This window comes from Cyprinus carpio, chromosome B1 (genome assembly GCF_018340385.1).
Source record: "Cyprinus carpio isolate SPL01 chromosome B1, ASM1834038v1, whole genome shotgun sequence".
In the NCBI taxonomy this organism is placed as follows: domain Eukaryota; kingdom Metazoa; phylum Chordata; class Actinopteri; order Cypriniformes; family Cyprinidae; genus Cyprinus; species Cyprinus carpio.
In genome coordinates, this window is record NC_056597.1 from 4,784,107 (window position 1) to 4,798,925 (window position 14,819).

A 14,819-nucleotide genomic window follows, 5' to 3' on the forward strand; every position below is an offset into this window, starting at 1 on the left:
GTGCATTGTTTCAAATTATGTAAATTTAAAAGTAGTTCTGTCATGACCTCAATCTTTATTTATTTATTTATTTAAACATTTCATAAAGTTGTGATATAACCTGTCTGAGGAACCTATTCAATCTTCAATCTTTATTGCTATTTTAAAGGGATGGAAAAAAATTATGTATTAACGGGAAGAATGTGTTGATTGTACATTTCTGCAGATGTTTATTTAATGACTTAATGTGTTGTTTACCTATACTTGCTCACCTGTCACACACAGGTAGACATGCATACATTAGCAGAGGTTGAAGCTTGTCAAACCACTGCATTCATTAGCGCATAAGGAGGTGCAGATTTAACTCACTGCTAGTTAACACATTTATCATAAACATTCCCAGAATACATTTATGCTAGAGGGCAAGTAACAAACATATCTTTACTCAAATGTAGACTCTCCATAGATAATTGTGGACTATTAAACAAAAGTGTATCATTAGTGACAGAAGTTATTACTAAAATCATTTACACACTTGCATACTGTAGGTCAATGCATGCAGTCCACCTCAAGTAAGCTGCTCCACCTTATGTAAGGCCATAAATAGTAAGAATCAAGAAGAAAAATACAGAAATATAAAAAGGCTTAATAGACATGCAAAATCAAATGTAGTGTCAGAGCAATGCATGTCAGAGAGAGAGAGAGAGAGAGAGAGAGGAAACATCATCTACAGTATCTCATTCACTCCAGAGGAAAGAGAGATAAGAGCCTGTATCTCCTCATTTAATACAATTTATGTATTAAAATTTAGAACAAATGCTAAAAGTCATGTTCATTTATGTGTGTGTGTGTGTGTGTGTGTGTGTGTGTGCTGCATGCATGCATTCCACTTTACTAGAAATTACAAATGAAAACCTCTGATATCTTCCCTGCTTCTGTTGAGTTTTTATTAAGGGTGGCACCTGTTCCCAGCCCTGTTTGTATCAGTGGTTACAGTGTAAACATCATTGGTGACTATGGGACAGAGAAGAGAGATGTGAGAGTAGTAAGATGTTTTGTGAGCACTGTTGTGCGTTTGTACTCAGGTGCTGCAGTAACTTCCTCCTGCTTGTGGGGGGATAATATATATATATATATATATATATATATATATATATATATATATATATATATATATATATATATATATATATATATATATATATATATATACACACACACACACACACGACGCGAAGCGGAGTGGCCGTTACACCTCGGGTGTGCATTATTTTTCTAATAATTCAACGGCCCGGAGTCAATTATCCCACTTATACTACGGTTACCACACCTCAAGACATCGATCTGATCATTTATTTAAAGGGATTCGTCCGGTTTTTGTACTTAAATCGCTATTGTGAGTAGGACTATTTCTTCCGCATCTCATCCAATGCCTCTTTTGCTAGTACCAAAGCGTTGTTTTAAAGCAGGTAACGGAGGCTTAAGACGTTGAGAGCATTCTAATGCAGTTATTAATGAAGTTATTAGAAAGAGAGACACACACACACACACACACAGAGAGAGAGAGAGAGAGAGAGAGAGAGAGAGAGAGAGAGAGAGAGAGAGAGAGAGAGAGAGAGATTGTGTGAATTAGGCTAACGTAACGTTACCTCTGTGCGTCTCTAAACACTCTTCTGCTGCAGCGTCTCTAAACAGCGCTGTTTTTACGTCGCTAGTGAGAAATATCATGTGAAGCCTTTAAGTTGCTACACTGTAGGCGTTTCTCAATATCAAGGATACTTCCTTGGCAGGACTGGTCCTTCCAAGTCACTTCCTTCAGAGTCTAGGCGAGGCTCCTCTTTAGCACTCGGAGAACACGTAAATGGAACAGGCTAGCAAGTGCACGTCATTACGTCAGTGAAGAGGTCCGCTTTCGGCCGTTTAAAACTTATCTTAAATGGAGTTTTGACTAGTCATAAAGTATTTAGAGATATCTCTAATCCGATTTCTTACTATTGGAATTATAATTGCAGATATCTCTAATTGTCATTGTGACTAGTCGAATTATAATTATGACTATCCGAAATTATATTTATGGATAGTCAAACCAAGTTTTAAATGCTAAAACGGTAGGCGCTGAAAAATGGAAGTGCAAACGTTACTGGTTTGGTTGCTTGTTTTCTACACGTACGGAGACGTATGAACGCCTCCGTTTGTTCCTTGGTCCCTGTAAAAAAAGACGAGAAAGCTATGAATAACGCTGTGAATGGTATAATATTAACGTTAAATTACTTTGGACAACTTAACTAGTTATTTATAAAAAGAAATGCCGGTGACGGCAACCAAGCTAACAATTGTTAAATGACAGGTCCGGTTCAGTTAGCCATCAATAACGTAATTTGTATTTGTATAATTTATAATATCAATACGGTAGTAATCTGTACTGGCATTTAAACGTTAAACTTTACTTATATTTACTACAGTTATAAAAGTGTTTTGGTAACGTAAATACATATTGAAAGCATATTGCCCCGTTAACGCTTCGACTCCACTAACGTTTGACATTTTTGAATTTTTTGAACAAGATAGCAAAGTTGCGCGCATAGGATTGTGGGTGATTTGAGAGCGCGAAGAGCGCGAAGGCTACACATATGCATCCTTTCCTGTATATGGGATATTTTTCGAATGAAGGACTCAGTCCTTGGTTGAAATTCCGAGGAGCCTCGACATTGGAACAGTCCTTCGACAGATGTCGATGACGTAGCATCCTCGAAATTCTGGCTTCCGAGGATCCTTCCTTGACATTGAGAAACCCCTTGTATAGGCTAACTGATAAAATCGTCAGGGCAGTGCTGACAACACCTTTTTGTGCAAACTGCGTGACCGTTATTATAGTTTTACTATGCGAAGTGATATGGAACTGTAATGCGGTCAAGAGAGCTGCCTGGAACTACGTTTGCCGTGCGTTTCCCAGAAAATAATTGCACACCTCAGAACGTCCATAAGCCAATCAGATTCAAGCATTCAACGTTCAACGGCCCCGTTGTGTGGTATATATATATATATATATATATATATATATATATATATATATATATATATATATATATATATATATATATATATATATATATTTTTTTTTTTTTTTTTTTTTTTTTTTTTTTTTTTTTTTAAGCATACCTGGGAGGGCACAGTTTTTGAGGATGTTCCCTTAAAAGGCTAGAGAAACAGAATGCCCCAGGCAGCGTATTCTACAAATGAGTATATGGAATATCAGATCAGTTCAAAGAATAGAAATTTATAGTTAACAGTTTATTTTATGGTGTCTTTGTTGAAGTATAATTATACATTTAAGTACTGAATTAACTAAATTTAACTAGATTAACTACAGAGTGTATATACTGTAAATACATGTATCAAACATATTTGGTAACACTTTATTTTAAGGGCTTCCTTCTTACACGTTATGTGTACTTACTATTATAATAACAATAAATTTTGCATAATTATGCAAGTTAACCTAATCCAAACCCTAATTTTAACCCAAACCATATAATAAGTACATGTAGTTCATTAATATTGCTCAGTACTTAAATGTATAATTACACTGTAACAAGGACACATTAAAATAAAGCGTAACCATATATTTTATATGAGATTAACATACTTCAGTATGATATTCAGGTCAATGCTGCTGTTCATATATCAGTGCAAATGTGTTTTAAGATAAGAGATTATGCAGTATTTTTTTTTTCTTTTTCTTTTTTTAGTTATGAAAATGGACTTCATACTACACAGTTAAAAAAAAATTCATTGTAAAATTTAAATGTAAACAGTGATTATAAATATATACTCATCAGTACCATCATTTTATTTCAATAATTAAATGTTTTACAATAATTAGTAGTTCATACAACAATTAAATATGTTGAATACTTTATTACACATTTAACGTTTTGGTTGTCTACCAAAGTTCTGAATGGGTTCCATTACAAACTGAAAGAAAGAAAGAAAGAAAGAAAGAAAGAAAGAAAGAAAGAAAGAAAGAAAGAAAGAAAGAAAGAAAGAAAGAAAGAAAGAAAGAAAATCAGTCTGAACGGAGATGGCTTTAAAATCCAAAAATCAGTCTGAACGGAAAAGAAAAGAGAAAGTTAAAATCCAAAATAGCAAATGCTAACAGACTTCTCTACACCAACTTTTAAATGAGGTCTTGACATCCCAGAGTAGGAAGTTCATTTGATAAATTGCATCCTGTTCGGGTATCTCAAAGATGCATCCATTTCCCCTTTAAAACGAATAAACATTGGCTAGAGGATGCAACAATAATAATAACAATAATAATAATTCTAATAGTAATAAATGTAAGGAAATATCAGGGATGTGGCAGAATATTATTACTAATTACAGCTGGTACATTTACTTGTTTGTTTGTTTGTAGCCAAGAGGGAGAAAGTGGGGAAATAATGTAATATTAGATAGTGACTGCTGGAAACACACACACCCCTGTAGTCTCATCCCTTATTATCTTTAATTAAAAATGTTATTTCCTAAAGCAAATAGGGAACCTTTTTCCTCCTCTGTTATTCATTCATTAATTCTTTCTTTCATTAATGAATTATTATTATTATTATTATTATTTAAATATTGCCCTCACTGTTGCAAATGACCCTGAATGTTTGCCTGGCTCCAGATTCCCATGGTGTGCTAATTTTCAGTCTACAGTCATGGCCAAAAGTTTTGGCAGTGACATAAATTTTGTGTTTTGCAAAGTTTCCTGCTTAGGCTGTTGTGGTGTTCATTCACGTTGTTTCTAGATTATTGTGTAGAGTGATCAGATGCATTTTAAATAATTGCTAAAAGCTTTATGGGCCAAAAAAAAATATTTTCACAAAAAAGCAAATTTCACAGTTTTTTGATCCGGACACAAAATGACCAGCTAACATTAACTGACTAATCATATCAGCAGCACATATGAAAGTGTGAATGAGTACTAGTCAGATAAATCATTATCATACTAATTTGACTGTAAGAGCAGACTGATTGCTATAAAAGGAGGAAAGAAGCACTTCCAATCATTGTGTTCTTGTTAGCAATGGTTACCTCCAAAGAAACCCGTGCAGCCATCATTACTTTGCATCAAAATGGGCTCACATGCAAGGAAATTGCTACATTGCTATTGCACCTGAAAGAACCATGTATCAGATCATCAAGAACTTCAAGGAGAGAGGTTTGACTGCAGTGAAGAAGTCTTCAGGACATCCCAGAGTGTCCAGCAAGTGCAAGGACCGTCTCCTCCTAAAGATTTAGGTACGGAATCGTGTCACCAGCAGTGCAGAGCTTGCTCAGGAATGGCAGCAGGTTGATGTGAGAGCATCTGCATGCACAGTGAGGCCAAGACTCTTGGACAACGGCCTGGTCTCAAGAAGGGCAGCAAAGAAGCCACTTCTCTCCAAGAAAAGCTTCAAAGACAGACTGAAATTCTGAAGGAAGTACAAGGATTGGATAGCAGAAGACTGGTGCAAAGTTATTTTCTCTGATGAAGCTCCCTTCTGACTGCTTGGGACATCTGGAAAATCGATTGTTTGGAGAAGAAAAGGTGAACGCTACCATGAGTCCTGTGTTGTTGGTCCATGTGTTTACAACCAAGGGAGTGGGATCTCTTATAATTCTTCCCAAAAACACTACCATGAATAAAGAATGGTATCAAAACGTCCTGCAAGAGTGACTTCTTCCAACGATCCATGAGCAATTTGGTGATGATCCGTGCATTTTCCAGCATGATGGAGCACCATGTCACAAAGCAAGTGTGATAAATAAGTGGCTCGAAGATCATTACATTGAAATTTTGGATCTGTGGCCAGGCAACTCTCCAGATTTCAATCCTGTAGAGAACCTCTGGTCAGTCCTCAGAAAGGTGTGTGGACAAGCAGAAGCCCATGAATTGTGATCAACTCTGAGAACTAATAAGGCAAAAATGGATCGCCATCAGTCAGGATTTGGCCCAGAAGCTAATATACAGCATGCCAGAGTGAATTGCAAAGGTTATGAAGAACAAGGGTCAACACTGTAAATATTGACTCATATTTTTTGCCAATAAAAGCCTTTAAAACGTATATGTTCATCATTGTTTTTCAGTGTACCATAGAAAAATGTGGAAAAATAATCTACAAATACTGAAGCAGTAAGCTTTGCAAAACACAAAATTTGTCACTGCCAAAACTTTTGGCCATGACTGTATGGTTCTACACAAGCCAACTGTGCTAAGGGAGAGTGAAGGTTAATTATGTCTTCCCGTTCCTCTCCTCTATTCCTGTGGTGTTGAGACATATGATGTCAGGCTTAGAAAATTCAGCACTTTAGACTGACTAAACCTTGTCATTTTTCTTTGATGAATATTCTAAGCTGTTGTGATGGTGGCTTTGACATAGAGAAAGTGATTTAATGTTCAGCTACCCACTACACTTTAGAGAAAAAAGATAAAGACACAACAAAGCACCTCATAATTTAATGTTTAGAGCCATACCTCTTGCATCCTCTGCAGAGTAAAAGAAAAAAAAAGGATTCTCAGGAGAAGCTGCCGCAAACTTTGGGCAAATTGGTTTGGCTGCCACATTAGAGGTCGAAAGGGAGGGAGAGAGAGCTGAGGGGGTACTGGGGGATGGAGCAGGGGACAGAGGGCAAACCTTAGTTGTGCCCTGAAATGGGGTTGTACGGGAGGAGGAAATGAGGCAGAAAGGCTTAACCTTATAAATGAAAGGCTAGACTCTCTGCCATGCAGTATTAGGGCTTGGGCTTTGTATTTTACCCTTTTTTTTTTTTTTTTGCTTCATTCTGTTAAATATTTTGTGTCTCTCTCTGTATGTTTAGTATTAATAGTATTAATGTGACCCTTTAGAGACCTAATAAAGATTAATATCCTATGTATATTGGGTTCTATTCCCAACACATTTTGGGTTCTATTCCCAGGGAACACATACTGGTAAAAAAAAAAAAAATGTATATAGTGTATGCACTGTAAGTCGCTTTGGATAAAAGCGTCTGCTAAATGAATAAATGTAAATGTAAATATTAGCTTTGAGAACATATATGCTAGTGTATTTCTAAACATAAAAAAGCTTAGAAAAATGCTTAAAAATTAAAACAATTTAAAGCAGGAATTTAACAAAGATTCTGTCAAGTGCAAAGATGCACTTGACAGAAGACATGTTTTCTTCACTTTTTTTCATCTAAAATACAGATTTAAACTTCAGAGTCTCTATCTTTTCAGGGCAGGGACCCAAAAATGTGTCCAACCAATTGCTGTCTTGAATAAGTCAATTATAAATACCAAATATAGCTGCAAGCAGCAATTAAGGGGTCAGTCACAACAGAGGAAAAATGAAGCGCTAAGGAACTGTCTTTAATTACTTGGTAAAGACCAGGGTTCTCCAACCCTGCTCCTGAAGAGCTACCTTCCTGCAGACTTAAGTTACAACTCTGCCTCAACACACCTGTCTGTAATTAAGTAATAATGAAAACCTTGATTATCAGGTTCAGGTGTGTGTGATTAGGGCTGAAGCTAAACTCTGCAGTATGCTAACTCTCTAGGGCTCCATTCCATTTTTTTATGGCCTTCACTCGCAAACTTCTCTCTGTCTCGTTTACTCAGGTCATGCTTGTTATAACACATACCAAGTTTAGTGCCTTATGTCCATTTTTGCACAGACTTTGTTAACACACTTTGCGAAAAAGGTTTAGCATACCAAAAAGGTATTTATTTATTTATTTTTTATTTTTATTTTTTTTTGCTGGAAGATGCTCTGAAGATGATCTGTGCCAATTTTGGTGAAAATTGGACAAACCATCTAGGACAAGTTCGAAAAAGTTGATTTTTCTGAAAATTAAAAATTTTGTTTAGAATTTAGCATTTTGGTATGCATTCGTTATTAGCAGAAGCATGTGTGCAAATTTGGCCTGTTGGTGGCACTATAGAGACTCCAAATTTGCTGTGGTTAATGACAAGACTCTTCTCTATCTGTGTGCCGAACTTCATAACTTTCCAGCAAGCAGTTCCATAACATTCATAACAATATGCTAAAGTGTTTGAAAAATACACCATTTTACTACAAAATTTGAAATTGTCCATGTTCAGATTGTCTGATATAAGAATTAGAAAGCCAAGGAATCAGAAAAAAAATAGAATTTTGCTTCTAGACCTTATGGTTCAAAAGTTATTAACAGAAATATGAGTGCAAATTTGGCCTATTGATGGTGCTAGCGAGTTTGAAATAGAGACTTGAGATTGAGACTGTCCTCTGACTGTGTCAAATTTCATAACTTTCCTGCAAGCAGTTATATGGGCTGCTATAGACTCCCAGAGCAGAAGAAGAAGAAGAAGAGGAAGAAGAAGGAAGAAGGGTAATAATAAGGAAACTTAACGAATACAGTAGGTGCCTAAGCACCTTCAGGGCTTGCCCCCTAATTATTTCTGACTAACAGCAATTAGCAAGTAGAAAATCATGAGCTGTCTGTGTGTTTTTGGCTGCTCAAACCTGCATACTTATTTAATTTTCCAACTGCAAGTTGATTGCGAAGGAAGTGGCTGGAGTTTATTTCTTTTTAAAAAATAAGCAAAGGCAATTAAACTGTAACAGTGGTGTTTGCTCACTATACTATATTTTGATGTACACAGATAAAACATCCAATTAAAAGGTTGTCTATAGATACTGCATACAGTAGTGTATAGATACAATTAATTTAAAGTTTATGGCTGAGACATATTAACTCTTCTTTATTAGATCTGTCACCTTTAGATCTTGGCTTGAATTGAGGTGTAGGTAAAGGTGGTTGCAAAAAGTGTCACAGTGTCTGGTCTGTGTATCCCTGGGTGTCCACTAGAGGTCTCACTTCCCCATATCGTCACCACACCTCAGGAACTACATTTCCCACAAGTCTTGTTGGTACTCATCACTGGTTATTGTATTCAGCTGTTCCCACTTACATTGTTTGCACCTGTCTATAAATACCTGGTTTGTTTCTGTCTTTGTTACGGAGTCCTTGTTGAATGTCACCCTGCTATTTCGTGTTCCTTGCCCTAGTTTATGTTTCTTGTTTTGGACTGCTTACCTGGATTTTGACCTTTGCCTGGCTGATTATGAGTTTTGGATTATCCCAATAAAACACTGCAATTGGATCTATCTATTTGTGTGCGTGTCATGACAGAAGGACTCCGTCATGCCTAGATCCAGCAGTGTGGGATTTCGAATCTGTTCCCCAGCCACCATGGAGGAACGGAGGGGAAGATTCCTGAACTTAACCACCCTTCATCAAAGGGGGAGTGAGGTGGGTGGCCTGGCGCAATTGTTTTGGACCATGGCAGTCGGGTTAGGTTATAATGATGCAGCACTGAAAGCCTTGTTTATGATTGCCTGGATGACCCTTTGCCTCAATGGGAGATGAAGGGGTTGGAGATCCTGGACTTTTGGGGGTTTACCCATTACCTGCGCCATCGTGCTCAGTGGGATGCAGCAAGCACACCTTAGTCTCCAGGCAAGACTGCCGCCAGCCCAGCGCCACAGCACAAGATGGCTGACTCAACGCCTGAGTCTTCCGTCAAGGTGCCACCGACTCGCCATCATAGAGGGCGGAGGAGGAGGAGACAGGCGTCTAACGTTCCTCAAAGCCCGGAGGACGTTCCCGAGCGGGCCGTTGCCGTCCAGGAGGACGTTGACGGTGCGGTGTGTGATGCTGTTCCCGAGGCCGAGGCGGGTGCCCGATGCTGTTACGCTGGGCGAGGCGGTGCCCGATGCCGAGGCGTTGCCCGATGCTGTTCCAGAGGCCGAGGTGGTGGCCGATGCCGAGGCGGTCCCCGATGCTGTTCCGAAGGCCGATGCCGAGGCGGTGCCCGATGCGGTGCCCGATGCCGTGCCCGAGGCCGTTCCCGAGGCGGTGCCCGAAGCCGAGGCGCCTTCACGTCTCGGGGGGAAGTCCGAGGCGGTGCCCGATGCCGTTCCGGAGGCGGAGGCCAAAGCCGCAGGCCTTCCGGAGTGCCTTCACATCTCCGCAGGCCGCAGGGCCTCCGGGATGGCAGGTTCCGCTCTGGTTGCTCAAATGGCGGGTTCCTCCCTGGCCGTCGGCACAAACGGAACTGACGGATCCTCCGTGGCCACCTGAACTGCCTGGTCCCTCGTGGTCACCTGAACTTTCGGGTCCACCGTCGGCACAATGAACTGACTGATCCCACCTTGGCTGCCAGTGGAGCCATCGCTGCCTGTCCCTGTTCCCCTACATGGGCCTGGCCCTCCATCCCTCCCCCTGTTCTACCTCCACCAGTCCACCTCCCTCCTGGTTTTTTGTGTCTGAGGAGCATCTGGAAGCTGCTTCTTAGAGGGGGGGTAATGTCACAGTGTCTGGTCTGTGTATCCCTGGGTGTCCACTAGAGGTCTCACTTCCCCATATCATCACCCCACCTCAGGAACTACATTTCCCACAAGTCTTGTTGGTACTCATCACTGTTCATTGTATTCAGCTGTTCCCACTTACATTGTTTGCACCTGTCTATAAATACCTGGTTTGTTTCTGTCTTTGTTACGGAGTCCTTGTTGAATGTCACCCTGCTATTTCGTGTTTCCTTGCCCTAGTTTGTTTCTTGTTTTGGACTGCTTACCTGGATTTTGACCTTTGCCTGGCTGATTATGAGTTTTGGATTATCCCAATAAAACACTGCAATTGGATCTACCTATTTGTGTGCGTGTCGTGACGAAGTCATCCAGTATTAAGTGTCTTCTGTCAAATGCATATTTGCAAGACTGATGTAAACACACAACTGGCTATATATTGGCTAATCTATATAAACTGCTGTTTTAATCGCTGTGCTCATCAAGACACTTCACAGGGACTAAGCATAGCATAAATTTCCAATCTTATATTTAAGACAATAATATCATATTCTAATATCATATAGCATGCAGGTGGGTTTAGATGCCTGCGATAGTTATTTCAGAGCCTATGAGCTTATGAGCAGTGTGAGACGGGTGCAATATCCCAGGGATGGTCACATGCTGCAAAAGGAGAACTGCCAATTTAAGCATCATTAACTGCATTAAAATTACAGTCACAAAGAAAAAGTTCTAATAATTGCTAATGAGTTACTCAAAGTACAACTAGCTATCCCTTTAGATATTTTTTTTAGATCTCAGTTGAAAAAAAAATATATATATTATATTTTTTTTTCAAACCTATCAGAACCCTTTTAAAACATTTGAAGACTGGGTCTGATAATTGTATGAATAAGCTAATACAATAATGGTGCCAACTATGCATTATTATTCCTGCTGGATCAGCTTGACCGGTAAACCTCCGTGCACAGCTAGTCCAGTATGCTGCTCGGGTTTGAGTGTTGATGATCGGCTTTGGTTGTGTCCACTCCTCTAACAGTCATGGCCAAAAAGTTTTGGCAGTGACATCACCAATTTTGTTGTTTTGCAAAGTTTTTGCTGCTTCAGGTATTTGTAGAGATGTATTGTTTCCACATGTTTCTATGTGTAGCATACTGAAGCAACAATGTTAAGCATATACAAGTGTTTAAACTGGGGGGCTAATTTTATTGGCAAAAATCAATACATATTTGAGTCAATATTTACAATGGTTGACCCCTGTTTCTTCATAACCTCTGCAGAATTGGCTCTGGCATGCTGGATATAAGCTTTGTCTGGCGCTAAATCCTGACTGACGGCTTGTCATCCATTCTTAGCCTTATGTAGGTTCTCGGAGTTGATCACATTTGTGAGCTGCCTGTGCTTGTCCACTTGCCTTTTTGGAGAACTGACCAGAGGTTCTCTATTGGATTGCAGATCCGGAGAGCTGCCTGGCCACGGATCAAAATTTCAATGTAATAATCTTTGAGCCACTTAGTTTTTTTCACTCGTTGCTATTTGTGACAATGGTGCTCAATCAATGGCTGAAAAATGCACGGATCATCACAAACATTGGCTCTTGGATGGTTTGGTAGAAGTCGCTCTTGCCTTGACGTTTTTGATACCATTCTTATTCATAGGGGGTGTTTTTGGGCAGAATTACTGAGAGAAGCCCCCACTCCCTTGGTTATGAAAAGCTACCCCACACATGGTGTCGTCTCAGGATGCTTCACTGTTGGCACCAATACAGGACTCATGGTTAGCGTTCATCTTTTCTTCTCCACAAACAAATACGATTGGTTCCAGGACACTCCAGAAGGCAGTTCAGAAGGGACAGCTTCATCATAGACAAATAACTCTTCTCGCCAGTCGTTTTGCTATCTAATCCTGTTGTACTTTCCTGGCAGAATTTTAGTCTGTCCTGAAGTTTTTTCTTAGAGAGAAGTGGCTTTCTTTGCTGGCCCTTCTTGATACCAGGCCATTGTCCAAAAGTCCTTGGCCTCACTGTGCGTGCAGATGCTGTCACCACCAACCTGCTGCCACAGCAAGCTCTGCACTGGTGGTGACACGATTCTGTAGTTGACTCCTCAGGAGAGACTCGGTCCATGCTGGAACAACTCTGGGACATCCTGAAGACTAGTCTCTCTAGCTTTGTCGTGGCAGTTGAAGTTGCATGATGATCCGGTAAAAAAAGTTCTTTCAGGTGCAGTATTTTCTTTGTAGCAATTTCCTTGCATGTGAGGCCATTTTGATGCAAGAGATTTATGGCTGCACGTGTTTCTTTTAGAGGTAACCATTGCTAACAAAAACACAATGATTGAAAGCGCTTCTTCCCTCCTTTTATGGCAATCAGTCTGCTCTTACAATCTAATTAGTATGATATTGATTTTATCTGACTAGTACTCATTCACACTTTCATATGTGCTGTGCTGCTGATATATTAGTCAATTAATGTTAGCTTGGTCATTTTGTGTCAGGATCAAAAACAGTGAAATTAGCTTTTTTGTGAAAAGTTAATATTTTTGGTCAATGAAGCTCTTAGTCAATTATTTACAAACTAGCATCTGATCACTCTACACAATAATCTAGAAACAATGTGAATGAACACCACAACAGCTTAGCAGCTAAACTTTTGGCAAAAACACAAAATTTATGTCAATGCTAATTTTTTTTTTGCCATGACTGTATACCTTATATCACCATAACGGGTCCCCATAGTGATTTTTTTTTTTTTTTTACTATCTTGCAGGAGAATGGTCGGTAGGGAACTAAATAATTAACAGAAAGGGACCCTTTTTGACTGCATCAATCACCATGGCACTGCTTGTAAGCTCTACAATACATTGTAACAATCTCTATTTATCAATAACATTTAGCTGATTATTTAAGTTACTTTTTGCCCTTATGCATGGCCTGGGTTCCCTGAGGTCTTTTTTATTTTGTTTTCTTGTATCTATATTACTACTAATTTTAGATAGACTGGAAATGGTAAGCTACAGTAACGGGTTGAATGGCACTCACAGAGGCTCAGTTAACACAAATATATTGGTTGTTTTTATTTTGTTTTTTTTTTAATCCATGTTTTAACCATTCTAAATTTGAAAAAAGTATTACTATTGTTTCCTTTGTTTTCTGTCAAACCACAACATATTTAGTGTTTAGTTGCACATCTGAGGACTGACATACTTATTGCATGGGTCTCATATTTGAGGTTATTAATCAGTTGTCTAGAGGCAGGACTTAGTTGTAAGAAAAATAAGTCAAGGTTTAGAAGACTTGATGTAAGTGACTTTTTTTCTTGGCTATGTGTTATGTGATCCTGTCAATTAGAGTGAGAGAAAATTCATCTTTATTAACAAGTGAACAGCCTAACATGGAAACAATATGCTTATGGGTCTCTATTAAGCTACCTTCATGAGTGGGATGTGCAATGCGGTGCTAATGCTGTCCAAGATCTGAGTTAATATCCTATCGAGTTTCCCTCGATTATTGCATTCACCGCTGGCTCAAATCAGTTTGATAAACTCCCATTCAATGTGGTGGAGTATTTCATTAAGTCAGAGTCAATTGCATTTTGTTCATGCCTGCAGACATTGCTGACAGGAGTAAACACTTTAGCAGGATACTGTCTAAGCTGTGTTAGAGTTATTGAACTCATCAGCTGTGTCAGAAAGTAGCATGCTCTAACACACATTAATGCACTCATTAATAAATAAATAAATAAATTGCAATGATTGCAGATCATTGTATGTTTTTCAGTTAAAATAAATTGCTACAGGAACCCTATACTCTTTCCCTGCAGGACATAAGCTCCAACATCAACCTGCATCGCAAACTACTGACTAAAGAGCTGGATGACATTGTCCTGGATCCCCAGCTTACAACCATGCCTAAAAAAGCTGCATGCTGAGATTCCTGTCAACGATCTATGCTGACAACCATCTGGGACTGGAGGGGTTAGAAGAATGCTGGACGCACCACGAGACAGAGGACATGAGGGAATGAAATCCCCAGTCGCCAAAGAATATACACTCAGCAATGGCTATTGCCATGGCCCCCCGTGATGACTACATGGTGCTGGACCTGAGCACCACCTCCAGTGTACAATCAAGTGGTAGTATGCAGTCCTCACAGGAGTCCTGATGAGGGCAGTGATGAGGGCATCCTGCTGGATGACCTGGAGGGTGCTAGTGACAATGAAGACTACACCCCTAGTAATCTGTGGTTAAAGAAACTGGCAAGGGAGGAAAAGGATACAGAGGAGGCCAGGAAGGAAGAAAGAGAAGGAGCCCAGTGAGGATCGGGGCTTTCTTCTGCAACTGTGACCCTTCATTCTCACCATTCCGTCTTAGCATCCAATGGAGGTAATGACCAGGAGGCATCCTGTGCACCCATCTGGCACAAACTGTACAGTCACAAGGGACCCTTCGAAGTGCACTACAAGACTGTCCATCTGCGTGAAATGCA

General features: G+C 39.5%; 1 protein-coding gene and 1 pseudogene across 1 annotated transcript in view; both read left to right on the top strand.

Annotated features, from left to right (window-relative positions):
• The window catches only part of bnc2 (basonuclin 2), a 414,953-nt gene that overhangs the window by 390,180 nt on the left and 9,954 nt on the right, over positions 1-14,819 (top strand). The gene's annotated exons all lie outside the window — the stretch shown is intronic.
• LOC109048290 overlaps positions 1-14,819 on the top strand; it is a 334,436-nt pseudogene that overhangs the window by 103,282 nt on the left and 216,335 nt on the right.